This window comes from Pongo pygmaeus, chromosome 3, assembly GCF_028885625.2.
Source record: "Pongo pygmaeus isolate AG05252 chromosome 3, NHGRI_mPonPyg2-v2.0_pri, whole genome shotgun sequence".
In the NCBI taxonomy this organism is placed as follows: Eukaryota; Metazoa; Chordata; class Mammalia; order Primates; family Hominidae; genus Pongo; species Pongo pygmaeus.
The window spans coordinates 75,922,772-75,950,577 of NC_072376.2; positions in this window are offsets into that span (position 1 = coordinate 75,922,772).

A 27,806-nucleotide genomic window follows, 5' to 3' on the forward strand; every position below is an offset into this window, starting at 1 on the left:
AACTAAACAGAAGAGTTCTGTGAAACTGCTTTGTGTAGTATGAATCCAACTCACAGAGTTGAACACTTCCTTTGAAAGAGCAGTTTTGAAACACTCTTTTTGTAGAATCTGCAAGTGTTCGTTTGGAGCGCTTTGAGGCCTATGGTGGAAAAGGAAATATCTTCACATATAAACCAGGCAGAAGCATTCTCAGAAAACTATTTATGATGTGTGCATTCAACTCGGAGAGATAAGCCTTCCTTTTCATAGAGCAGTTTTGAAACTGTGTTTTGGCAGAATCTGCAAGTGGATACTTGGAGCCCTTTCAGGCCTTCGTTGCAAACGGGAATATCTTCCGATAAAAACGAAACAGAAACCTTCTGTGAAACTGCTTTGTGAAGTATGAATCCAACTCACAGAGTTGAACACTTCTTTTGAAAGAGCAGCTTTGAAACACTCTTTTTGTAGAATCTACATGTGTTCATTTGGAGCGCTTTGAGGCCTATGGTGGAAAAGGAAATATCGTCACATAATACCTAGACAGAAGCATTCTTTGAAACTTCTTTATGATGTGTGCATTCAACTCACAGAGTTGAACTTTCCTTTTCATGGGGCAGTTTGGAAAGAGTCTTTTTGCAGCATCTGCAATAGGATACTTGGAGCTCTTTCAGGCCTTTGTTAGAAGCGGGAATATCTTCCCATAAAAACTGGACAGAAGCATTCTCACAAACTGCTTTGTGATGTGTGTGTTCAACTCACAGAGGTGAACCTTTCCTTTGCTAGAGCAGTTATGAAACACTCTTTTTGTAGAATCTGCAAGTGTTCATTTGGAGCGATTTGAGGCCTATGGTGGAAAAAGAAATATCTTCATATATAAACAAGGCAGAAGCATTCTCAGAAAGCTCTTTATGATGTGTGCATTCAACTCAGAGAGATAAGCCTTCCTTTTGATAGAGCAGTTTTGCAACTGTGTTTTTGCAGAATCTGCAAGTGGATATTTGGAGCCCTTTCAGGCCTTCGTTGGAAACGGGAATATCTTCCATTAAAAACTAAACAGAAGAGTTCTGTGAAACTGCTTTGTGTAGTATGAATCCAACTTACAGAGTTGAACACTTCCTTTCAAAGAGCAGTTTTGAAACACTCTTTTTGTAGAATCTGCAAGTGTTCGTTTGGAGCGCTTTGAGGCCTATGGTGGAAAAGGAAATATCTTCACATATAATCCAGGCAGAAGCATTCTCAGAAACCTGTTTATGATGTGTGCATTCAACTCGGAGAGATAAGCCTTCCTTTTGATAGAGCAGTTTTGCAACTGTGTTTTTGCAGAATCTGCAAGTGTATATTTGGAGCCCTTTCAGGCCTTCGTTGGAAACGGGAATATCTTCCCATAAAAACTAAACAGAAGCGTTCTGTGAAACTCCTTTGTGAAGTATGAATCCAACTCACAGAGTTGAACACTTCTTTCGAAAGAGCAGCTTTGAAACACTCTTTTTGTAGAATCTGCAAGTGTTCATTTGGAGCGCTTTGAGGCCTATGGTGGAAAAGGAAATATCTTCACATAAAACCTAGACAGAAGCATTCTTTGAAACTTCTTTATGATGTGTGCATTCAACTCACAGAGTTGAACATTCCTTTTCATGGAGCAGTTTGGAAAGAGTCTTTTTGCAGCATCTGCAAGTGGATATTTGGAGCTCTTTCAGGCCTTTGTTAGAAGCGGGAATATCTTCCCATTAAAACTGGACAGAAGCATTCTCACAAACTGCTTTGTGATGTGTGTGTTCAACTCACAGAGGTGAACATTTCCTTTGCTAGAGCAGTTATGAAACACTCTTTTTGTAGAATCTGCAAGTGTTCATTTGGAGCGCTTTGAGGCCTATGGTGGAAAAAGAAATATCTTCACATAAAACCTAGACAGAAGCATTCTTTGAAACTTCTTTATGATGTGTGCATTCAACTCACAGAGTTGAACCTTCTTTTTCATGGAGCAGTTTGGAAAGAGTCTTTTTGCAGCATCTGCAAGTGGATATTTGGAGCTCTTTCAGGCCTTTGCTAGAAGCGGGAATATCTTCCCATAAAAACTGGACAGAAGCATTCTCACAAACTGCTTTGTGATGTGTGTGTTCAACTCACAGAGGTGAACCTTTCCTTTGCTAGACCAGTTATGAAACACTCTTTTTGTAGAATCTGCAAGTGTTCATTTGGAGCGATTTGAGGCCTATGGTGGAAAAAGAAATATCTTCATATATAAACAAGGCAGAAGCATTCTCAGAAAGCTCTTTATGATGTGTGCATTCAACTCAGAGAGATAAGCCTTCCTTTTGATAGAGCAGTTTTGAAACTGTATTTTTGCAGAATCTGCAAGTGGATATTTGGAGCCCTTTCAGGCCTTCGTTGGAAACGGGAATATCTTCCCATAAAAACTAAACAGAAGAGTTCTGTGAAACTGCTTTGTGTAGTATGAATCCAACTCACAGAGTTGAACACTTCCTTTGAAAGAGCAGTTTTGAAACACTCTTTTTGTAGAATCTGCAAGTGTTCGTTTGGAGCGCTTTGAGGCCTATGGTGGAAAAGGAAATATCTTCACATATAAACCAGGCAGAAGCATTCTCAGAAACCTCTTTATGATGTGTGCATTCAACTCGGAGAGATAAGCCTTCCTTTTGATAGAGCAGTTTTGAAACTGTGTTTTGGCAGAATCTGCAAGTGGATACTTGGAGCCCTTTCAGGCCTTCGTTGCAAACGGGAATATCTTCCGATAAAAACGAAACAGAAACCTTCTGTGAAACTGCTTTGTGAAGTATGAATCCAACTCACAGAGTTGAACACTTCTTTTGAAAGAGCAGCTTTGAAACACTCTTTTTGTAGAATCTACATGTGTTCATTTGGAGCGCTTTGAGGCCTATGGTGGAAAAGGAAATATCGTCACATAATACCTAGACAGAAGCATTCTTTGAAACTTCTTTATGATGTGTGCATTCAACTTCCAGAGTTGAACTTTCCTTTTCATGGAGCAGTTTGGAAAGAGTCTTTTTGCAGCATCTGCAATAGGATACTTGGAGCTCTTTCAGGCCTTTGTTAGAAGCGGGAATATCTTCCCATAAAAACTGGACAGAAGCATTCTCACAAACTGCTTTGTGATGTGTGTGTTCAACTCACAGAGGTGAACCTTTCCTTTGCTAGAGCAGTTATGAAACACTCTTTTTGTAGAATCTGCAAGTGTTCATTTGGAGCGATTTGAGGCCTATGGTGGAAAAAGAAATATCTTCATATATAAACAAGGCAGAAGCATTCTCAGAAAGCTCTTTATGATGTGTGCATTCAACTCAGAGAGATAAGCCTTCCTTTTGATAGAGCAGTTTTGCAACTGTGTTTTTGCAGAATCTGCAAGTGGATATTTGGAGTCCTTTCAGGCCTTCGTTGGAAACGGGAATATCTTCCCATGAAAACTAAACAGAAGAGTTCTGTGAAACTCCTTTGTGAAGTATGAATCCAACTCACAGAGTTGAACACTTCTTTTGAAAGAGCAGCTTTGAAACACTCTTTTTGTAGAATCTGCAAGTGTTCGTTTGGAGCGCTTTGAGGCCTATGGTGGAAAAGGAAATATCTTCACATATAAACCAGGCAGAAGCATTCTCAGAAACCTCTTTATGATGTGTGCATTCAACTCGGAGAGATAAGCCTTCCTTTTGATAGAGCAGTTTTGCAACTGTGTTTTTGCAGAATCTGCAAGTGTATATTTGGAGCCCTTTCAGGCCTTCGTTGGAAACGGGAATATCTTCCCATAAAAACTAAACAGAAGCGTTCTGTGAAACTCCTTTGTGAAGTATGAATCCAACTCACAGAGTTGAACACTTCTTTTGAAAGAGCAGCTTTGAAACACTCTTTTTGTAGAATCTGCAAGTGTTCATTTGGAGCGCTTTGAGGCCTATGGTGGAAAAGGAAATATCTTCACATAAAACCTAGACAGAAGCATTCTTTGAAACTTCTTTATGATGTGTGCATTCAACTCACAGAGTTGAACATTCCTTTTCATGGAGCAGTTTGGAAAGAGTCTTCTTGCAGCATCTGCAAGTGGATATTTGGAGCTCTTTCAGGCCTTTGTTAGAAGCGGGAATATCTTCCCATTAAAACTGGACAGAAGCATTCTCACAAACTGCTTTGTGATGTGTGTGTTCAACTCACAGAGGTGAACCTTTCCTTTGCTAGAGCAGTTATGAAACACTCTTTTTGTAGAATCTGCAAGTGTTCATTTGGAGCGCTTTGAGGCCTATGGTGGAAAAAGAAATATCTTCACATAAAACCTAGACAGAAGCATTCTTTGAAACTTCTTTATGATGTGTGCATTCAACTCACAGAGTTGAACCTTCTTTTTCATGGAGCAGTTTGGAAAGAGTCTTTTTGCAGCATCTGCAAGTGGATATTTGGAGCTCTTTCAGGCCTTTGTTAGAAGCGGGAATATCTTCCCATAAAAACTAAACCGAAGCATTCTCACAAACTGCTTTGTGATGTGTGTGTTCAACTCACAGAGGTGAACCTTTCCTTTGCTAGAGCAGTTATGAAACACTCTTTTTGTAGAATCTGCAAGTGTTCATTTGGAGCGCTTTGAGGCCTATGGTGGAAAAAGAAATATCTTCATATATAAACAAGGCAGAAGCATTCTCAGAAACCCCTTTATGATGTGTGCATTCAACTCAGAGAGATAAGCCTTCCTTTTGATAGAGCAGTTTTGAACCTGTGTTTTTGCAGAATCTGCAAGTGGATATTTGGAGCCCTTTCAGGCCTTCGTTGGAAACGGGAATATCTTCCCATAAAAACTAAACAGAAGAGTTCTGTGAAACTGCTTTGTGTAGTATGAATCCAACTCACAGAGTTGAACACTTCCTTTGAAAGAGCAGTTTTGAAACACTCTTTTTGTAGAATCTGCAAGTGTTCGTTTGGAGCGCTTTGAGGCCTATGGTGGAAAAGGAAATATCTTCACATATAAACCAGGCAGAAGCATTCTCAGAAACCTCTTTATGATGTGTGCATTCAACTCGGAGAGATAAGCCTTCCTTTTGATAGAGCAGTTTTGAAAGTGTGTTTTGGCAGAATCTGCAAGTGGATACTTAGAGCCCTTTCAGGCCTTCGTTGCAAACGGGAATATCTTCGCATAAAAACGAAACAGAAACGTTCTGTGAAACTCCTTTGTGAAGTATGAATCCAACTCACAGAGTTGAACACTTCTTTTGAAAGAGCAGCTTTGAAACACTCTTTTTGTAGAATCTGCAAGTGTTCATTTGGAGCGCTTTGAGGCCTATGGTGGAAAAGGAAATATCGTCACATAATACCTAGACAGAAGCATTCTTTGAAACTTCTTTATGATGTGTGCATTCAACTCACAGAGTTGAACTTTCCTTTTCATGGAGCAGTTTGGAAAGAGTCTTTTTGCAGCATCTGCAATAGGATACTTGGAGCTCTTTCAGGCCTTTGTTAGAAGCGGGAATATCTTCCCATAAAAACTGGACAGAAGCATTCTCACAAACTGCTTTGTGATGTGTGTGTTCAACTCACAGAGGTGAACCTTTCCTTTGCTAGAGCAGTTATGAAACACTCTTTTTGTAGAATCTGCAAGTGTTCATTTGGAGCGATTTGAGGCCTATGGTGGAAAAAGAAATATCTTCATATATAAACAAGGCAGAAGCATTCTCAGAAAGCTCTTTATGATGTGTGCATTCAACTCAGAGAGATAAGCCTTCCTTTTGATAGAGCAGTTTTGCAACTGTGTTTTTGCAGAATCTGCAAGTGGATATTTGGAGTCCTTTCAGGCCTTCGTTGGAAACGGGAATATCTTCCCATAAAAACTAAACAGAAGCGTTCTGTGAAACTCCTTTGTGAAGTATGAATTCAACTCACAGAGTTGAACACTTCTTTTGAAAGAGCAGCTTTGAAGCACTCTTTTTGTAGAATCTGCAAGTGTTCGTTTGGAGCGCTTTGAGGCCTATGGTGGAAAAGGAAATATCTTCACATATAAACCAGGCAGAAGCATTCTCAGAAAACTATTTATGATGTGTGCATTCAACTCGGAGAGATAAGCCTTCCTTTTCATAGAGCAGTTTTGAAACTGTGTTTTGGCAGAATCTGCAAGTGGATACTTGGAGCCCTTTCAGGCCTTCGTTGCAAACGGGAATATCTTCCGATAAAAACGAAACAGAAACCTTCTGTGAAACTGCTTTGTGAAGTATGAATCCAACTCACAGAGTTGAACACTTCTTTTGAAAGAGCAGCTTTGAAACACTCTTTTTGTAGAATCTACATGTGTTCATTTGGAGCGCTTTGAGGCCTATGGTGGAAAAGGAAATATCGTCACATAATACCTAGACAGAAGCATTCTTTGAAACTTCTTTATGATGTGTGCATTCAACTCACAGAGTTGAACTTTCCTTTTCATGGGGCAGTTTGGAAAGAGTCTTTTTGCAGCATCTGCAATAGGATACTTGGAGCTCTTTCAGGCCTTTGTTAGAAGCGGGAATATCTTCCCATAAAAACTGGACAGAAGCATTCTCACAAACTGCTTTGTGATGTGTGTGTTCAACTCACAGAGGTGAACCTTTCCTTTGCTAGAGCAGTTATGAAACACTCTTTTTGTAGAATCTGCAAGTGTTCATTTGGAGCGATTTGAGGCCTATGGTGGAAAAAGAAATATCTTCATATATAAACAAGGCAGAAGCATTCTCAGAAAGCTCTTTATGATGTGTGCATTCAACTCAGAGAGATAAGCCTTCCTTTTGATAGAGCAGTTTTGCAACTGTGTTTTTGCAGAATCTGCAAGTGGATATTTGGAGCCCTTTCAGGCCTTCGTTGGAAACGGGAATATCTTCCATTAAAAACTAAACAGAAGAGTTCTGTGAAACTGCTTTGTGTAGTATGAATCCAACTTACAGAGTTGAACACTTCCTTTCAAAGAGCAGTTTTGAAACACTCTTTTTGTAGAATCTGCAAGTGTTCGTTTGGAGCGCTTTGAGGCCTATGGTGGAAAAGGAAATATCTTCACATATAATCCAGGCAGAAGCATTCTCAGAAACCTGTTTATGATGTGTGCATTCAACTCGGAGAGATAAGCCTTCCTTTTGATAGAGCAGTTTTGCAACTGTGTTTTTGCAGAATCTGCAAGTGTATATTTGGAGCCCTTTCAGGCCTTCGTTGGAAACGGGAATATCTTCCCATAAAAACTAAACAGAAGCGTTCTGTGAAACTCCTTTGTGAAGTATGAATCCAACTCACAGAGTTGAACACTTCTTTTGAAAGAGCAGCTTTGAAACACTCTTTTTGTAGAATCTGCAAGTGTTCATTTGGAGCGCTTTGAGGCCTATGGTGGAAAAGGAAATATCTTCACATAAAACCTAGACAGAAGCATTCTTTGAAACTTCTTTATGATGTGTGCATTCAACTCACAGAGTTGAACATTCCTTTTCATGGAGCAGTTTGGAAAGAGTCTTTTTGCAGCATCTGCAAGTGGATATTTGGAGCTCTTTCAGGCCTTTGTTAGAAGCGGGAATATCTTCCCATTAAAACTGGACAGAAGCATTCTCACAAACTGCTTTGTGATGTGTGTGTTCAACTCACAGAGGTGAACATTTCCTTTGCTAGAGCAGTTATGAAACACTCTTTTTGTAGAATCTGCAAGTGTTCATTTGGAGCGCTTTGAGGCCTATGGTGGAAAAAGAAATATCTTCACATAAAACCTAGACAGAAGCATTCTTTGAAACTTCTTTATGATGTGTGCATTCAACTCACAGAGTTGAACCTTCTTTTTCATGGAGCAGTTTGGAAAGAGTCTTTTTGCAGCATCTGCAAGTGGATATTTGGAGCTCTTTCAGGCCTTTGCTAGAAGCGGGAATATCTTCCCATAAAAACTGGACAGAAGCATTCTCACAAACTGCTTTGTGATGTGTGTGTTCAACTCACAGAGGTGAACCTTTCCTTTGCTAGACCAGTTATGAAACACTCTTTTTGTAGAATCTGCAAGTGTTCATTTGGAGCGATTTGAGGCCTATGGTGGAAAAAGAAATATCTTCATATATAAACAAGGCAGAAGCATTCTCAGAAAGCTCTTTATGATGTGTGCATTCAACTCAGAGAGATAAGCCTTCCTTTTGATAGAGCAGTTTTGAAACTGTATTTTTGCAGAATCTGCAAGTGGATATTTGGAGCCCTTTCAGGCCTTCGTTGGAAACGGGAATATCTTCCCATAAAAACTAAACAGAAGAGTTCTGTGAAACTGCTTTGTGTAGTATGAATCCAACTCACAGAGTTGAACACTTCCTTTGAAAGAGCAGTTTTGAAACACTCTTTTTGTAGAATCTGCAAGTGTTCGTTTGGAGCGCTTTGAGGCCTATGGTGGAAAAGGAAATATCTTCACATATAAACCAGGCAGAAGCATTCTCAGAAACCTCTTTATGATGTGTGCATTCAACTCGGAGAGATAAGCCTTCCTTTTGATAGAGCAGTTTTGAAACTGTGTTTTGGCAGAATCTGCAAGTGGATACTTGGAGCCCTTTCAGGCCTTCGTTGCAAACGGGAATATCTTCCGATAAAAACGAAACAGAAACCTTCTGTGAAACTGCTTTGTGAAGTATGAATCCAACTCACAGAGTTGAACACTTCTTTTGAAAGAGCAGCTTTGAAACACTCTTTTTGTAGAATCTACATGTGTTCATTTGGAGCGCTTTGAGGCCTATGGTGGAAAAGGAAATATCGTCACATAATACCTAGACAGAAGCATTCTTTGAAACTTCTTTATGATGTGTGCATTCAACTCACAGAGTTGAACTTTCCTTTTCATGGGGCAGTTTGGAAAGAGTCTTTTTGCAGCATCTGCAATAGGATACTTGGAGCTCTTTCAGGCCTTTGTTAGAAGCGGGAATATCTTCCCATAAAAACTGGACAGAAGCATTCTCACAAACTGCTTTGTGATGTGTGTGTTCAACTCACAGAGGTGAACCTTTCCTTTGCTAGAGCAGTTATGAAACACTCTTTTTGTAGAATCTGCAAGTGTTCATTTGGAGCGATTTGAGGCCTATGGTGGAAAAAGAAATATCTTCATATATAAACAAGGCAGAAGCATTCTCAGAAAGCTCTTTATGATGTGTGCATTCAACTCAGAGAGATAAGCCTTCCTTTTGATAGAGCAGTTTTGCAACTGTGTTTTTGCAGAATCTGCAAGTGGATATTTGGAGCCCTTTCAGGCCTTCGTTGGAAACGGGAATATCTTCCATTAAAAACTAAACAGAAGAGTTCTGTGAAACTGCTTTGTGTAGTATGAATCCAACTTACAGAGTTGAACACTTCCTTTCAAAGAGCAGTTTTGAAACACTCTTTTTGTAGAATCTGCAAGTGTTCGTTTGGAGCGCTTTGAGGCCTATGGTGGAAAAGGAAATATCTTCACATATAATCCAGGCAGAAGCATTCTCAGAAACCTGTTTATGATGTGTGCATTCAACTCGGAGAGATAAGCCTTCCTTTTGATAGAGCAGTTTTGCAACTGTGTTTTTGCAGAATCTGCAAGTGTATATTTGGAGCCCTTTCAGGCCTTCGTTGGAAACGGGAATATCTTCCCATAAAAACTAAACAGAAGCGTTCTGTGAAACTCCTTTGTGAAGTATGAATCCAACTCACAGAGTTGAACACTTCTTTTGAAAGAGCAGCTTTGAAACACTCTTTTTGTAGAATCTGCAAGTGTTCATTTGGAGCGCTTTGAGGCCTATGGTGGAAAAGGAAATATCTTCACATAAAACCTAGACAGAAGCATTCTTTGAAACTTCTTTATGATGTGTGCATTCAACTCACAGAGTTGAACATTCCTTTTCATGGAGCAGTTTGGAAAGAGTCTTTTTGCAGCATCTGCAAGTGGATATTTGGAGCTCTTTCAGGCCTTTGTTAGAAGCGGGAATATCTTCCCATTAAAACTGGACAGAAGCATTCTCACAAACTGCTTTGTGATGTGTGTGTTCAACTCACAGAGGTGAACATTTCCTTTGCTAGAGCAGTTATGAAACACTCTTTTTGTAGAATCTGCAAGTGTTCATTTGGAGCGCTTTGAGGCCTATGGTGGAAAAAGAAATATCTTCACATAAAACCTAGACAGAAGCATTCTTTGAAACTTCTTTATGATGTGTGCATTCAACTCACAGAGTTGAACCTTCTTTTTCATGGAGCAGTTTGGAAAGAGTCTTTTTGCAGCATCTGCAAGTGGATATTTGGAGCTCTTTCAGGCCTTTGCTAGAAGCGGGAATATCTTCCCATAAAAACTGGACAGAAGCATTCTCACAAACTGCTTTGTGATGTGTGTGTTCAACTCACAGAGGTGAACCTTTCCTTTGCTAGACCAGTTATGAAACACTCTTTTTGTAGAATCTGCAAGTGTTCATTTGGAGCGATTTGAGGCCTATGGTGGAAAAAGAAATATCTTCATATATAAACAAGGCAGAAGCATTCTCAGAAAGCTCTTTATGATGTGTGCATTCAACTCAGAGAGATAAGCCTTCCTTTTGATAGAGCAGTTTTGAAACTGTATTTTTGCAGAATCTGCAAGTGGATATTTGGAGCCCTTTCAGGCCTTCGTTGGAAACGGGAATATCTTCCCATAAAAACTAAACAGAAGAGTTCTGTGAAACTGCTTTGTGTAGTATGAATCCAACTCACAGAGTTGAACACTTCCTTTGAAAGAGCAGTTTTGAAACACTCTTTTTGTAGAATCTGCAAGTGTTCGTTTGGAGCGCTTTGAGGCCTATGGTGGAAAAGGAAATATCTTCACATATAAACCAGGCAGAAGCATTCTCAGAAACCTCTTTATGATGTGTGCATTCAACTCGGAGAGATAAGCCTTCCTTTTGATAGAGCAGTTTTGAAACTGTGTTTTGGCAGAATCTGCAAGTGGATACTTGGAGCCCTTTCAGGCCTTCGTTGCAAACGGGAATATCTTCCGATAAAAACGAAACAGAAACCTTCTGTGAAACTGCTTTGTGAAGTATGAATCCAACTCACAGAGTTGAACACTTCTTTTGAAAGAGCAGCTTTGAAACACTCTTTTTGTAGAATCTACATGTGTTCATTTGGAGCGCTTTGAGGCCTATGGTGGAAAAGGAAATATCGTCACATAATACCTAGACAGAAGCATTCTTTGAAACTTCTTTATGATGTGTGCATTCAACTTCCAGAGTTGAACTTTCCTTTTCATGGAGCAGTTTGGAAAGAGTCTTTTTGCAGCATCTGCAATAGGATACTTGGAGCTCTTTCAGGCCTTTGTTAGAAGCGGGAATATCTTCCCATAAAAACTGGACAGAAGCATTCTCACAAACTGCTTTGTGATGTGTGTGTTCAACTCACAGAGGTGAACCTTTCCTTTGCTAGAGCAGTTATGAAACACTCTTTTTGTAGAATCTGCAAGTGTTCATTTGGAGCGATTTGAGGCCTATGGTGGGAAAAGAAATATCTTCATATATAAACAAGGCAGAAGCATTCTCAGAAAGCTCTTTATGATGTGTGCATTCAACTCAGAGAGATAAGCCTTCCTTTTGATAGAGCAGTTTTGCAACTGTGTTTTTGCAGAATCTGCAAGTGGATATTTGGAGTCCTTTCAGGCCTTCGTTGGAAACGGGAATATCTTCCCATGAAAACTAAACAGAAGAGTTCTGTGAAACTCCTTTGTGAAGTATGAATCCAACTCACAGAGTTGAACACTTCTTTTGAAAGAGCAGCTTTGAAACACTCTTTTTGTAGAATCTGCAAGTGTTCGTTTGGAGCGCTTTGAGGCCTATGGTGGAAAAGGAAATATCTTCACATATAAACCAGGCAGAAGCATTCTCAGAAACCTCTTTATGATGTGTGCATTCAACTCGGAGAGATAAGCCTTCCTTTTGATAGAGCAGTTTTGAAACTGTGTTTTGGCAGAATCTGCAAGTGGATACTTGGAGCCCTTTCAGGCCTTCGTTGCAAAAGGGAATATCTTCCGATAAAAACGAAACAGAAACATTCTGTGAAACTGCTTTGTGAAGTATGAATCCACCTCACAGAGTTGAACACTTCTTTTGAAAGAGCAGCTTTGAAACACTCTTTTTGTAGAATCTACATGTGTTCATTTGGAGCGCTTTGAGGCCTATGGTGGAAAAGGAAATATCGTCACATAATACCTAGACAGAAGCATTCTTTGAAACTTCTTTATGATGTGTGCATTCAACTCACAGAGTTGAACTTTCCTTTTCATGGAGCAGTTTGGAAAGAGTCTTTTTGCAGCATCTGCAAGTGGATATTTGGAGCTCTTTCAGGCCTTTGTTAGAAGCGGGAATATCTTCCCATAAAAACTAAAGAGAAGCGTTCTGTGAAACTGCTTTGTGTAGTATGAATCCAACTCACAGAGTTGAACACTTCCTTTGAAAGAGCAGTTATGAAACACTCTTTTTGTAGAATCTGCAAGTGTTCGTTTGGAGCGCTTTGAGGCCTATGGTGGAAAAGGAAATATCTTCACATATAAACCAGGCAGAAGCATTCTCAGAAACCTCTTTATGATGTGTGCATTCAACTCGGAGAGATAAGCCTTCCTTTTGATAGAGCAGTTTTGCAACTGTGTTTTTGCAGAATCTGCAAGTGTATATTTGGAGCCCTTTCAGGCCTTCGTTGGAAACGGGAATATCTTCCCATAAAAACTAAACAGAAGCGTTCTGTGAAACTCCTTTGTGAAGTATGAATCCAACTCACAGAGTTGAACACTTCTTTTGAAAGAGCAGCTTTGAAACACTCTTTTTGTAGAATCTGCAAGTGTTCATTTGGAGCGCTTTGAGGCCTATAGTGGAAAAGGAAATATCTTCACATAAAACCTAGACAGAAGCATTCTTTGAAACTTCTTTATGATGTGTGCATTCAACTCACAGAGTTGAACATTCCTTTTCATGGAGCAGTTTGGAAAGAGTCTTCTTGCAGCATCTGCAAGTGGATATTTGGAGCTCTTTCAGGCCTTTGTTAGAAGCGGGAATATCTTCCCATTAAAACAGGACAGAAGCATTCTCACAAACTGCTTTGTGATGTGTGTGTTCAACTCACAGAGGTGAACCTTTCCTTTGCTAGAGCAGTTATGAAACACTCTTTTTGTAGAATCTGCAAGTGTTCATTTGGAGCGCTTTGAGGCCTATGGTGGAAAAAGAAATATCTTCACATAAAACCTAGACAGAAGCATTCTTTGAAACTTCTTTATGATGTGTGCATTCAACTCACAGAGTTGAACCTTCTTTTTCATGGAGCAGTTTGGAAAGAGTCTTTTTGCAGCATCTGCAAGTGGATATTTGGAGCTCTTTCAGGCCTTTGTTAGAAGCGGGAATATCTTCCCATAAAAACTAAACCGAAGCATTCTCACAAACTGCTTTGCGATGTGTGTGTTCAACTCACAGAGGTGAACCTTTCCTTTGCTAGAGCAGTTATGAAACACTCTTTTTGTAGAATCTGCAAGTGTTCATTTGGAGCGCTTTGAGGCCTATGGTGGAAAAAGAAATATCTTCATATATAAACAAGGCAGAAGCATTCTCAGAAACCCCTTTATGATGTGTGCATTCAACTCAGAGAGATAAGCCTTCCTTTTGATAGAGCAGTTTTGAACCTGTGTTTTTGCAGAATCTGCAAGTGGATATTTGGAGCCCTTTCGGGCCTTCGTTGGAAACGGGAATATCTTCCCATAAAAACTAAACAGAAGAGTTCTGTGAAACTGCTTTGTGTAGTATGAATCCAACTCACAGAGTTGAACACTTCCTTTGAAAGAGCAGTTTTGAAACACTCTTTTTGTAGAATCTGCAAGTGTTCGTTTGGAGCGCTTTGAGGCCTATGGTGGAAAAGGAAATATCTTCACATATAAACCAGGCAGAAGCATTCTCAGAAACCTCTTTATGATGTGTGCATTCAACTCGGAGAGATAAGCCTTCCTTTTGATAGAGCAGTTTTGAAAGTGTGTTTTGGCAGAATCTGCAAGTGGATACTTAGAGCCCTTTCAGGCCTTCGTTGCAAACGGGAATATCTTCGCATAAAAACGAAACAGAAACGTTCTGTGAAACTCCTTTGTGAAGTATGAATCCAACTCACAGAGTTGAACACTTCTTTTGAAAGAGCAGCTTTGAAACACTCTTTTTGTAGAATCTGCAAGTGTTCATTTGGAGCGCTTTGAGGCCTATGGTGGAAAAGGAAATATCGTCACATAATACCTAGACAGAAGCATTCTTTGAAACTTCTTTATGATGTGTGCATTCAACTCACAGAGTTGAACTTTCCTTTTCATGGAGCAGTTTGGAAAGAGTCTTTTTGCAGCATCTGCAATAGGATACTTGGAGCTCTTTCAGGCCTTTGTTAGAAGCGGGAATATCTTCCCATAAAAACTGGACAGAAGCATTCTGACAAACTGCTTTGTGATGTGTGTGTTCAACTCACAGAGGTGAACCTTTCCTTTGCTAGAGCAGTTATGAAACACTCTTTTTGTAGAATCTGCAAGTGTTCATTTGGAGCGATTTGAGGCCTATGGTGGAAAAGGAATATCTTCATATATAAACAAGGCAGAAGCATTCTCAGAAAGCTCTTTATGATGTGTGCATTCAACTCAGAGAGATAAGCCTTCCTTTTGATAGAGCAGTATTGCAACTGTGTTTTTGCAGAATCTGCAAGTGGATATTTGGAGCCCTTTCAGGCCTTCGTTGGAAACGGGAATATCTTCCCATAAAAACTAAACAGAAGCGTTCTGTGAAACTGCTTTGTGTAGTATGAATCCAACTTACAGAGTTGAACACTTCCTTTCAAAGAGCAGTTTTGAAACACTCTTTTTGTAGAATCTGCAAGTGTTCGTTTGGAGCGCTTTGAGGCCTATGGTGGAAAAGGAAATATCTTCACATATAATCCAGGCAGAAGCATTCTCAGAAACCTGTTTATGATGTGTGCATTCAACTCGGAGAGATAAGCCTTCCTTTTGATAGAGCAGTTTTGCAACTGTGTTTTTGCAGAATCTGCAAGTGCATATTTGGAGCCCTTTCAGGCCTTCGTTGGAAACGGGAATATCTTCCCATAAAAACTAAACAGAAGCGTTCTGTGAAACTCCTTTGTGAAGTATGAATCCAACTCACAGAGTTGAACACTTCTTTTGAAAGAGCAGCTTTGAAACACACTTTTTGTAGAATCTGCAAGTGTTCATTTGGAGCGCTTTGAGGCCTATGGTGGAAAAGGAAATATCTTCACATAAAACCTAGACAGAAGCATTCTTTGAAACTTCTTTATGATGTGTGCATTCAACTCACAGAGTTGAACATTCCTTTTCATGGAGCAGTTTGGAAAGAGTCTCTTTGCAGCATCTGCAAGTGGATATTTGGAGCTCTTTCAGGCCTTTGTTAGAAGCGGGAATATCTTCCCATTAAAACTGGACAGAAGCATTCTCACAAACTGCTTTGTGATGTGTGTGTTCAACTCACAGAGGTGAACATTTCCTTTGCTAGAGCAGTTATGAAACACTCTTTTTGTAGAATCTGCAAGTGTTCATTTGGAGCGCTTTGAGGCCTAAGGCGGAAAAAGAAATATCTTCACATAAAACCTAGACAGAAGCATTCTTTGAAACTTCTTTATGATGTGTGCATTCAACTCACAGAGTTGAACCTTCTTTTTCATGGAGCAGTTTGGAAAGAGTCTTTTTGCAGCATCTGCAAGTGGATATTTGGAGCTCTTTCAGGCCTTTGCTAGAAGCGGGAATATCTTCCCATAAAAACTGGACAGAAGCATTCTCACAAACTGCTTTGTGATGTGTGTGTTCAACTCACAGAGGTGAACCTTTCCTTTGCTAGACCAGTTATGAAACACTCTTTTTGTAGAATCTGCAAGTGTTCATTTGGAGCGATTTGAGGCCTATGGTGGAAAAAGAAATATCTTCATATATAAACAAGGCAGAAGCATTCTCAGAAAGCTCTTTATGATGTGTGCATTCAACTCAGAGAGATAAGCCTTCCTTTTGATAGAGCAGTTTTGAAACTGTATTTTTGCAGAATCTGCAAGTGGATATTTGGAGCCCTTTCAGGCCTTCGTTGGAAACGGGAATATCTTCCCATAAAAACTAAACAGAAGAGTTCTGTGAAACTGCTTTGTGTAGTATGAATCCAACTCACAGAGTTGAACACTTCCTTTGAAAGAGCAGTTTTGAAACACTCTTTTTGTAGAATCTGCAAGTGTTCGTTTGGAGCGCTTTGAGGCCTATGGTGGAAAAGGAAATATCTTCACATATAAACCAGGCAGAAGCATTCTCAGAAACCTCTTTATGATGTGTGCATTCAACTCGGAGAGATAAGCCTTCCTTTTGATAGAGCAGTTTTGAAACTGTGTTTTGGCAGAATCTGCAAGTGGATACTTGGAGCCCTTTCAGGCCTTCGTTGCAAACGGGAATATCTTCCGATAAAAACGAAACAGAAACCTTCTGTGAAACTGCTTTGTGAAGTATGAATCCAACTCACAGAGTTGAACACTTCTTTTGAAAGAGCAGCTTTGAAACACTCTTTTTGTAGAATCTACATGTGTTCATTTGGAGCGCTTTGAGGCCTATGGTGGAAAAGGAAATATCGTCACATAATACCTAGACAGAAGCATTCTTTGAAACTTCTTTATGATGTGTGCATTCAACTTCCAGAGTTGAAATTTCCTTTTCATGGAGCAGTTTGGAAAGAGTCTTTTTGCAGCATCTGCAATAGGATACTTGGAGCTCTTTCAGGCCTTTGTTAGAAGCGGGAATATCTTCCCATAAAAACTGGACAGAAGCATTCTCACAAACTGCTTTGTGATGTGTGTGTTCAACTCACAGAGGTGAACCTTTCCTTTGCTAGAGCAGTTATGAAACACTCTTTTTGTAGAATCTGCAAGTGTTCATTTGGAGCGATTTGAGGCCTATGGTGGAAAAAGAAATATCTTCATATATAAACAAGGCAGAAGCATTCTCAGAAAGCTCTTTATGATGTGTGCATTCAACTCAGAGAGATAAGCCTTCCTTTTGATAGAGCAGTTTTGCAACTGTGTTTTTGCAGAATCTGCAAGTGGATATTTGGAGTCCTTTCAGGCCTTCGTTGGAAACGGGAATATCTTCCCATGAAAACTAAACAGAAGAGTTCTGTGAAACTCCTTTGTGAAGTATGAATCCAACTCACAGAGTTGAACACTTCTTTTGAAAGAGCAGCTTTGAAACACTCTTTTTGTAGAATCTGCAAGTGTTCGTTTGGAGCGCTTTGAGGCCTATGGTGGAAAAGGAAATATCTTCACATATAAACCAGGCAGAAGCATTCTCAGAAACCTCTTTATGATGTGTGCATTCAACTCGGAGAGATAAGCCTTCCTTTTGATAGAGCAGTTTTGAAACTGTGTTTTGGCAGAATCTGCAAGTGGATACTTGGAGCCCTTTCAGGCCTTCGTTGCAAAAGGGAATATCTTCCGATAAAAACGAAACAGAAACCTTCTGTGAAACTGCTTTGTGAAGTATGAATCCACCTCACAGAGTTGAACACTTCTTTTGAAAGAGCAGCTTTGAAACACTCTTTTTGTAGAATCTACATGTGTTCATTTGGAGCGCTTTGAGGCCTATGGTGGAAAAGGAAATATCGTCACATAATACCTAGACAGAAGCATTCTTTGAAACTTCTTTATGATGTGTGCATTCAACTCACAGAGTTGAACTTTCCTTTTCATGGAGCAGTTTGGAAAGAGTCTTTTTGCAGCATCTGCAATAGGATACTTGGAGCTCTTTCAGGCCTTTGTTAGAAGCGGGAATATCTTCCCATAAAAACTGGACAGAAGCATTCTCACAAACTGCTTTGTGATGTGTGTGTTCAACTCACAGAGGTGAACCTTTCCTTTGCTAGAGCAGTTATGAAACACTCTTTTTGTAGAATCTGCAAGTGTTCATTTGGAGCGATTTGAGGCCTATGGTGGAAAAAGAAATATCTTCATATATAAACAAGGCAGAAGCATTCTCAGAAAGCTCTTTATGATGTGTGCATTCAACTCAGAGAGATAAGCCTTCCTTTTGATAGAGCAGTTTTGCAACTGTGTTTTTGCAGAATCTGCAAGTGGATATTTGGAGTCCTTTCAGGCCTTCGTTGGAAACGAGAATATCTTCCCATAAAAACTAAACAGAAGAGTTCTGTGAAACTCCTTTGTGAAGTATGAATCCAACTCACAGAGTTGAACACTTCTTTTGAAAGAGCAGCTTTGAAACACTCTTTTTGTAGAATCTGCAAGTGTTCGTTTGGAGCGCTTTGAGGCCTATGGTGGAAAAGGAAATATCTTCACATATAAACCAGTCAGAAGCATTCTCAGAAACCTCTTTATGATGTGTGCATTCAACTCGGAGAGATAAACCTTCCTTTTGATAGAGCAGTTTTGAAACTGTGTTTTGGCAGAATCTGCAAGTGGATACTTGGAGCCCTTTCAGGCCTTCGTTGCAAACGGGAATATCTTCCGATAAAAACGAAACAGAAAACTTCTGTGAAACTGCTTTGTGAAGTATGAATCCACCTCACAGAGTTGAACACTTCTTTTGAAAGAGCAGCTTTGAAACACTCTTTTTGTAGAATCTACATGTGTTCATTTGGAGCGCTTTGAGGCCTATGGTGGAAAAGGAAATATCGTCACATAATACCTAGACAGAAGGATTCTTTGAAACTTCTTTATGATGTGTGCATTCAACTCACAGAGTTGAACTTTCCTTTTCATGGAGCAGTTTGGAAAGAGTCTTTTTGCAGCATCTGCAAGTGGATATTTGGAGCTCTTTCAGGCCTTTGTTAGAAGCGGGAATATCTTCCCATAAAAACTAAAGAGAAGCGTTCTGTGAAACTGCTTTGTGTAGTATGAATCCAACTCACAGAGTTGAACACTTCCTTTGAAAGAGCAGTTATGAAACACTCTTTTTGTAGAATCTGCAAGTGTTCGTTTGGAGCGCTTTGAGGCCTATGGTGGAAAAGGAAATATCTTCACATATAAACCAGGCAGAAGCATTCTCAGAAACCTCTTTATGATGTGTGCATTCAACTCGGAGAGATAAGCCTTCCTTTTGATAGAGCAGTTTTGCAACTGTGTTTTTGCAGAATCTGCAAGTGTATATTTGGAGCCCTTTCAGGCCTTCGTTGGAAACGGGAATATCTTCCCATAAAAACTAAACAGAAGCGTTCTGTGAAACTCCTTTGTGAAGTATGAATCCAACTCACAGAGTTGAACACTTCTTTTGAAAGAGCAGCTTTGAAACACTCTTTTTGTAGAATCTGCAAGTGTTCATTTGGAGCGCTTTGAGGCCTATGGTGGAAAAGGAAATATCTTCACATAAAACCTAGACAGAAGCATTCTTTGAAACTTCTTTATGATGTGTGCATTCAACTCACAGAGTTGAACATTCCTTTTCATGGAGCAGTTTGGAAAGAGTCTTCTTGCAGCATCTGCAAGTGGATATTTGGAGCTCTTTCAGGCCTTTGTTAGAAGCGGGAATATCTTCCCATTAAAACTGGACAGAAGCATTCTCACAAACTGCTTTGTGATGTGTGTGTTCAACTCACAGAGGTGAACCTTTCCTTTGCTAGAGCAGTTATGAAACACTCTTTTTGTAGAATCTGCAAGTGTTCATTTGGAGCGCTTTGAGGCCTATGGTGGAAAAAGAAATATCTTCACATAAAACCTAGACAGAAGCATTCTTTGAAACTTCTTTATGATGTGTGCATTCAACTCACAGAGTTGAACCTTCTTTTTCATGGAGCAGTTTGGAAAGAGTCTTTTTGCAGCATCTGCAAGTGGATATTTGGAGCTCTTTCAGGCCTTTGTTAGAAGCGGGAATATCTTCCCATAAAAACTAAACCGAAGCATTCTCACAAACTGCTTTGTGATGTGTGTGTTCAACTCACAGAGGTGAACCTTTCCTTTGCTAGAGCAGTTATGAAACACTCTTTTTGTAGAATCTGCAAGTGTTCATTTGGAGCGCTTTGAGGCCTATGGTGGAAAAAGAAATATCTTCATATATAAACAAGGCAGAAGCATTCTCAGAAACCCCTTTATGATGTGTGCATTCAACTCAGAGAGATAAGCCTTCCTTTTGATAGAGCAGTTTTGAACCTGTGTTTTTGCAGAATCTGCAAGTGGATATTTGGAGCCCTTTCAGGCCTTCGTTGGAAACGGGAATATCTTCCCATAAAAACTAAACAGAAGAGTTCTGTGAAACTGCTTTGTGTAGTATGAATCCAACTCACAGAGTTGAACACTTCCTTTGAAAGAGCAGTTTTGAAACACTCTTTTTGTAGAATCTGCAAGTGTTAGTTTGGAGCGCTTTGAGGCCTATGGTGGAAAAGGAAATATCTTCACATATAAACCAGGCAGAAGCATTCTCAGAAACCTCTTTATGATGTGTGCATTCAACTCGGAGAGATAAGCCTTCCTTTTGATAGAGCAGTTTTGAAAGTGTGTTTTGGCAGAATCTGCAAGTGGATACTTAGAGCCCTTTCAGGCCTTCGTTGCAAACGGGAATATCTTCGCATAAAAACGAAACAGAAACGTTCTGTGAAACTCCTTTGTGAAGTATGAATCCAACTCACAGAGTTGAACACTTCTTTTGAAAGAGCAGCTTTGAAACACTCTTTTTGTAGAATCTGCAAGTGTTCATTTGGAGCGCTTTGAGGCCTATGGTGGAAAAGGAAATATCGTCACATAATACCTAGACAGAAGCATTCTTTGAAACTTCTTTATGATGTGTGCATTCAACTCACAGAGTTGAACTTTCCTTTTCATGGAGCAGTTTGGAAAGAGTCTTTTTGCAGCATCTGCAATAGGATACTTGGAGCTCTTTCAGGCCTTTGTTAGAAGCGGGAATATCTTCCCATAAAAACTGGACAGAAGCATTCTCACAAACTGCTTTGTGATGTGTGTGTTCAACTCACAGAGGTGAACCTTTCCTTTGCTAGAGCAGTTATGAAACACTCTTTTTGTAGAATCTGCAAGTGTTCATTTGGAGCGATTTGAGGCCTATGGTGGAAAAAGAAATATCTTCATATATAAACAAGGCAGAAGCATTCTCAGAAAGCTCTTTATGATGTGTGCATTCAACTCAGAGAGATAAGCCTTCCTTTTGATAGAGCAGTATTGCAACTGTGTTTTTGCAGAATCTGCAAGTGGATATTTGGAGCCCTTTCAGGCCTTCGTTGGAAACGGGAATATCTTCCCATAAAAACTAAACAGAAGCGTTCTGTGAAACTCCTTTGTGAAGTATGAATTCAACTCACAGAGTTGAACACTTCTTTTGAAAGAGCAGCTTTGAAGCACTCTTTTTGTAGAATCTGCAAGTGTTCGTTTGGAGCGCTTTGAGGCCTATGGTGGAAAAGGAAATATCTTCACATATAAACCAGGCAGAAGCATTCTCAGAAAACTATTTATGATGTGTGCATTCAACTCGGAGAGATAAGCCTTCCTTTTCATAGAGCAGTTTTGAAACTGTGTTTTGGCAGAATCTGCAAGTGGATACTTGGAGCCCTTTCAGGCCTTCGTTGCAAACGGGAATATCTTCCGATAAAAACGAAACAGAAACCTTCTGTGAAACTGCTTTGTGAAGTATGAATCCAACTCACAGAGTTGAACACTTCTTTTGAAAGAGCAGCTTTGAAACACTCTTTTTGTAGAATCTACATGTGTTCATTTGGAGCGCTTTGAGGCCTATGGTGGAAAAGGAAATATCGTCACATAATACCTAGACAGAAGCATTCTTTGAAACTTCTTTATGATGTGTGCATTCAACTCACAGAGTTGAACTTTCCTTTTCATGGGGCAGTTTGGAAAGAGTCTTTTTGCAGCATCTGCAATAGGATACTTGGAGCTCTTTCAGGCCTTTGTTAGAAGCGGGAATATCTTCCCATAAAAACTGGACAGAAGCATTCTCACAAACTGCTTTGTGATGTGTGTGTTCAACTCACAGAGGTGAACCTTTCCTTTGCTAGAGCAGTTATGAAACACTCTTTTTGTAGAATCTGCAAGTGTTCATTTGGAGCGATTTGAGGCCTATGGTGGAAAAAGAAATATCTTCATATATAAACAAGGCAGAAGCATTCTCAGAAAGCTCTTTATGATGTGTGCATTCAACTCAGAGAGATAAGCCTTCCTTTTGATAGAGCAGTTTTGCAACTGTGTTTTTGCAGAATCTGCAAGTGGATATTTGGAGCCCTTTCAGGCCTTCGTTGGAAACGGGAATATCTTCCATTAAAAACTAAACAGAAGAGTTCTGTGAAACTGCTTTGTGTAGTATGAATCCAACTTACAGAGTTGAACACTTCCTTTCAAAGAGCAGTTTTGAAACACTCTTTTTGTAGAATCTGCAAGTGTTCGTTTGGAGCGCTTTGAGGCCTATGGTGGAAAAGGAAATATCTTCACATATAATCCAGGCAGAAGCATTCTCAGAAACCTGTTTATGATGTGTGCATTCAACTCGGAGAGATAAGCCTTCCTTTTGATAGAGCAGTTTTGCAACTGTGTTTTTGCAGAATCTGCAAGTGTATATTTGGAGCCCTTTCAGGCCTTCGTTGGAAACGGGAATATCTTCCCATAAAAACTAAACAGAAGCGTTCTGTGAAACTCCTTTGTGAAGTATGAATCCAACTCACAGAGTTGAACACTTCTTTTGAAAGAGCAGCTTTGAAACACTCTTTTTGTAGAATCTGCAAGTGTTCATTTGGAGCGCTTTGAGGCCTATGGTGGAAAAGGAAATATCTTCACATAAAACCTAGACAGAAGCATTCTTTGAAACTTCTTTATGATGTGTGCATTCAACTCACAGAGTTGAACATTCCTTTTCATGGAGCAGTTTGGAAAGAGTCTTTTTGCAGCATCTGCAAGTGGATATTTGGAGCTCTTTCAGGCCTTTGTTAGAAGCGGGAATATCTTCCCATTAAAACTGGACAGAAGCATTCTCACAAACTGCTTTGTGATGTGTGTGTTCAACTCACAGAGGTGAACATTTCCTTTGCTAGAGCAGTTATGAAACACTCTTTTTGTAGAATCTGCAAGTGTTCATTTGGAGCGCTTTGAGGCCTATGGTGGAAAAAGAAATATCTTCACATAAAACCTAGACAGAAGCATTCTTTGAAACTTCTTTATGATGTGTGCATTCAACTCACAGAGTTGAACCTTCTTTTTCATGGAGCAGTTTGGAAAGAGTCTTTTTGCAGCATCTGCAAGTGGATATTTGGAGCTCTTTCAGGCCTTTGCTAGAAGCGGGAATATCTTCCCATAAAAACTGGACAGAAGCATTCTCACAAACTGCTTTGTGATGTGTGTGTTCAACTCACAGAGGTGAACCTTTCCTTTGCTAGACCAGTTATGAAACACTCTTTTTGTAGAATCTGCAAGTGTTCATTTGGAGCGATTTGAGGCCTATGGTGGAAAAAGAAATATCTTCATATATAAACAAGGCAGAAGCATTCTCAGAAAGCTCTTTATGATGTGTGCATTCAACTCAGAGAGATAAGCCTTCCTTTTGATAGAGCAGTTTTGAAACTGTATTTTTGCAGAATCTGCAAGTGGATATTTGGAGCCCTTTCAGGCCTTCGTTGGAAACGGGAATATCTTCCCATAAAAACTAAACAGAAGAGTTCTGTGAAACTGCTTTGTGTAGTATGAATCCAACTCACAGAGTTGAACACTTCCTTTGAAAGAGCAGTTTTGAAACACTCTTTTTGTAGAATCTGCAAGTGTTCGTTTGGAGCGCTTTGAGGCCTATGGTGGAAAAGGAAATATCTTCACATATAAACCAGGCAGAAGCATTCTCAGAAACCTCTTTATGATGTGTGCATTCAACTCGGAGAGATAAGCCTTCCTTTTGATAGAGCAGTTTTGAAACTGTGTTTTGGCAGAATCTGCAAGTGGATACTTGGAGCCCTTTCAGGCCTTCGTTGCAAACGGGAATATCTTCCGATAAAAACGAAACAGAAACCTTCTGTGAAACTGCTTTGTGAAGTATGAATCCAACTCACAGAGTTGAACACTTCTTTTGAAAGAGCAGCTTTGAAACACTCTTTTTGTAGAATCTACATGTGTTCATTTGGAGCGCTTTGAGGCCTATGGTGGAAAAGGAAATATCGTCACATATTACCTAGACAGAAGCATTCTTTGAAACTTCTTTATGATGTGTGCATTCAACTTCCAGAGTTGAACTTTCCTTTTCATGGAGCAGTTTGGAAAGAGTCTTTTTGCAGCATCTGCAATAGGATACTTGGAGCTCTTTCAGGCCTTTGTTAGAAGCGGGAATATCTTCCCATAAAAACTGGACAGAAGCATTCTCACAAACTGCTTTGTGATGTGTGTGTTCAACTCACAGAGGTGAACCTTTCCTTTGCTAGAGCAGTTATGAAACACTCTTTTTGTAGAATCTGCAAGTGTTCATTTGGAGCGATTTGAGGCCTATGGTGGAAAAAGAAATATCTTCATATATAAACAAGGCAGAAGCATTCTCAGAAAGCTCTTTATGATGTGTGCATTCAACTCAGAGAGATAAGCCTTCCTTTTGATAGAGCAGTTTTGCAACTGTGTTTTTGCAGAATCTGCAAGTGGATATTTGGAGTCCTTTCAGGCCTTCGTTGGAAACGGGAATATCTTCCCATGAAAACTAAACAGAAGAGTTCTGTGAAACTCCTTTGTGAAGTATGAATCCAACTCACAGAGTTGAACACTTCTTTTGAAAGAGCAGCTTTGAAACACTCTTTTTGTAGAATCTGCAAGTGTTCGTTTGGAGCGCTTTGAGGCCTATGGTGGAAAAGGAAATATCTTCACATATAAACCAGGCAGAAGCATTCTCAGAAACCTCTTTATGATGTGTGCATTCAACTCGGAGAGATAAGCCTTCCTTTTGATAGAGCAGTTTTGAAACTGTGTTTTGGCAGAATCTGCAAGTGGATACTTGGAGCCCTTTCAGGCCTTCGTTGCAAAAGGGAATATCTTCCGATAAAAACGAAACAGAAACATTCTGTGAAACTGCTTTGTGAAGTATGAATCCACCTCACAGAGTTGAACACTTCTTTTGAAAGAGCAGCTTTGAAACACTCTTTTTGTAGAATCTACATGTGTTCATTTGGAGCGCTTTGAGGCCTATGGTGGAAAAGGAAATATCGTCACATAATACCTAGACAGAAGCATTCTTTGAAACTTCTTTATGATGTGTGCATTCAACTCACAGAGTTGAACTTTCCTTTTCATGGAGCAGTTTGGAAAGAGTCTTTTTGCAGCATCTGCAATAGGATACTTGGAGCTCTTTCAGGCCTTTGTTAGAAGCGGGACTATCTTCCCATAAAAACTGGACAGAAGCATTCTCACAAACTGCTTTGTGATGTGTGTGTTCAACTCACAGAGGTGAACCTTTCCTTTGCTAGAGCAGTTATGAAACACTCTTTTTGTAGAATCTGCAAGTGTTCATTTGGAGCGATTTGAGGCCTATGGTGGAAAAAGAAATATCTTCATATATAAACAAGGCAGAAGCATTCTCAGAAAGCTCTTTATGATGTGTGCATTCAACTCAGAGAGATAAGCCTTCCTTTTGATAGAGCAGTTTTGCAACTGTGTTTTTGCAGAATCTGCAAGTGGATATTTGGAGTCCTTTCAGGCCTTCGTTGGAAACGAGAATATCTTCCCATAAAAACTAAACAGAAGAGTTCTGTGAAACTCCTTTGTGAAGTATGAATCCAACTCACAGAGTTGAACACTTCTTTTGAAAGAGCAGCTTTGAAACACTCTTTTTGTAGAATCTGCAAGTGTTCGTTTGGAGCGCTTTGAGGCCTATGGTGGAAAAGGAAATATCTTCACATATAAACCAGGCAGAAGCATTCTCAGAAACCTCTTTATGATGTGTGCATTCAACTCGGAGAGATAAACCTTCCTTTTGATAGAGCAGTTTTGAAACTGTGTTTTGGCAGAATCTGCAAGTGGATACTTGGAGCCCTTTCAGGCCTTCGTTGCAAACGGGAATATCTTCCGATAAAAACGAAACAGAAACCTTCTGTGAAACTGCTTTGTGAAGTATGAATCCACCTCACAGAGTTGAACACTTCTTTTGAAAGAGCAGCTTTGAAACACTCTTTTTGTAGAATCTACATGTGTTCATTTGGAGCGCTTTGAGGCCTATGGTGGAAAAGGAAATATCGTCACATAATACCTAGACAGAAGGATTCTTTGAAACTTCTTTATGATGTGTGCATTCAACTCACAGAGTTGAACTTTCCTTTTCATGGAGCAGTTTGGAAAGAGTCTTTTTGCAGCATCTGCAAGTGGATATTTGGAGCTCTTTCAGGCCTTTGTTAGAAGCGGGAATATCTTCCCATAAAAACTAAAGAGAAGCGTTCTGTGAAACTGCTTTGTGTAGTATGAATCCAACTCACAGAGTTGAACACTTCCTTTGAAAGAGCAGTTATGAAACACTCTTTTTGTAGAATCTGCAAGTGTTCGTTTGGAGCGCTTTGAGGCCTATGGTGGAAAAGGAAATATCTTCACATATAAACCAGGCAGAAGCATTCTCAGAAACCTCTTTATGATGTGTGCATTCAACTCGGAGAGATAAGCCTTCCTTTTGATAGAGCAGTTTTGCAACTGTGTTTTTGCAGAATCTGCAAGTGTATATTTGGAGCCCTTTCAGGCCTTCGTTGGAAACGGGAATATCTTCCCATAAAAACTAAACAGAAGCGTTCTGTGAAACTCCTTTGTGAAGTATGAATCCAACTCACAGAGTTGAACACTTCTTTTGAAAGAGCAGCTTTGAAACACTCTTTTTGTAGAATCTGCAAGTGTTCATTTGGAGCGCTTTGAGGCCTATAGTGGAAAAGGAAATATCTTCACATAAAACCTAGACAGAAGCATTCTTTGAAACTTCTTTATGATGTGTGCATTCAACTCACAGAGTTGAACATTCCTTTTCATGGAGCAGTTTGGAAAGAGTCTTCTTGCAGCATCTGCAAGTGGATATTTGGAGCTCTTTCAGGCCTTTGTTAGAAGCGGGAATATCTTCCCATTAAAACAGGACAGAAGCATTCTCACAAACTGCTTTGTGATGTGTGTGTTCAACTCACAGAGGTGAACCTTTCCTTTGCTAGAGCAGTTATGAAACACTCTTTTTGTAGAATCTGCAAGTGTTCATTTGGAGCGCTTTGAGGCCTATGGTGGAAAAAGAAATATCTTCACATAAAACCTAGACAGAAGCATTCTTTGAAACTTCTTTATGATGTGTGCATTCAACTCACAGAGTTGAACCTTCTTTTTCATGGAGCAGTTTGGAAAGAGTCTTTTTGCAGCATCTGCAAGTGGATATTTGGAGCTCTTTCAGGCCTTTGTTAGAAGCGGGAATATCTTCCCATAAAAACTAAACCGAAGCATTCTCACAAACTGCTTTGCGATGTGTGTGTTCAACTCACAGAGGTGAACCTTTCCTTTGCTAGAGCAGTTATGAAACACTCTTTTTGTAGAATCTGCAAGTGTTCATTTGGAGCGCTTTGAGGCCTATGGTGGAAAAAGAAATATCTTCATATATAAACAAGGCAGAAGCATTCTCAGAAACCCCTTTATGATGTGTGCATTCAACTCAGAGAGATAAGCCTTCCTTTTGATAGAGCAGTTTTGAACCTGTGTTTTTGCAGAATCTGCAAGTGGATATTTGGAGCCCTTTCGGGCCTTCGTTGGAAACGGGAATATCTTCCCATAAAAACTAAACAGAAGAGTTCTGTGAAACTGCTTTGTGTAGTATGAATCCAACTCACAGAGTTGAACACTTCCTTTGAAAGAGCAGTTTTGAAACACTCTTTTTGTAG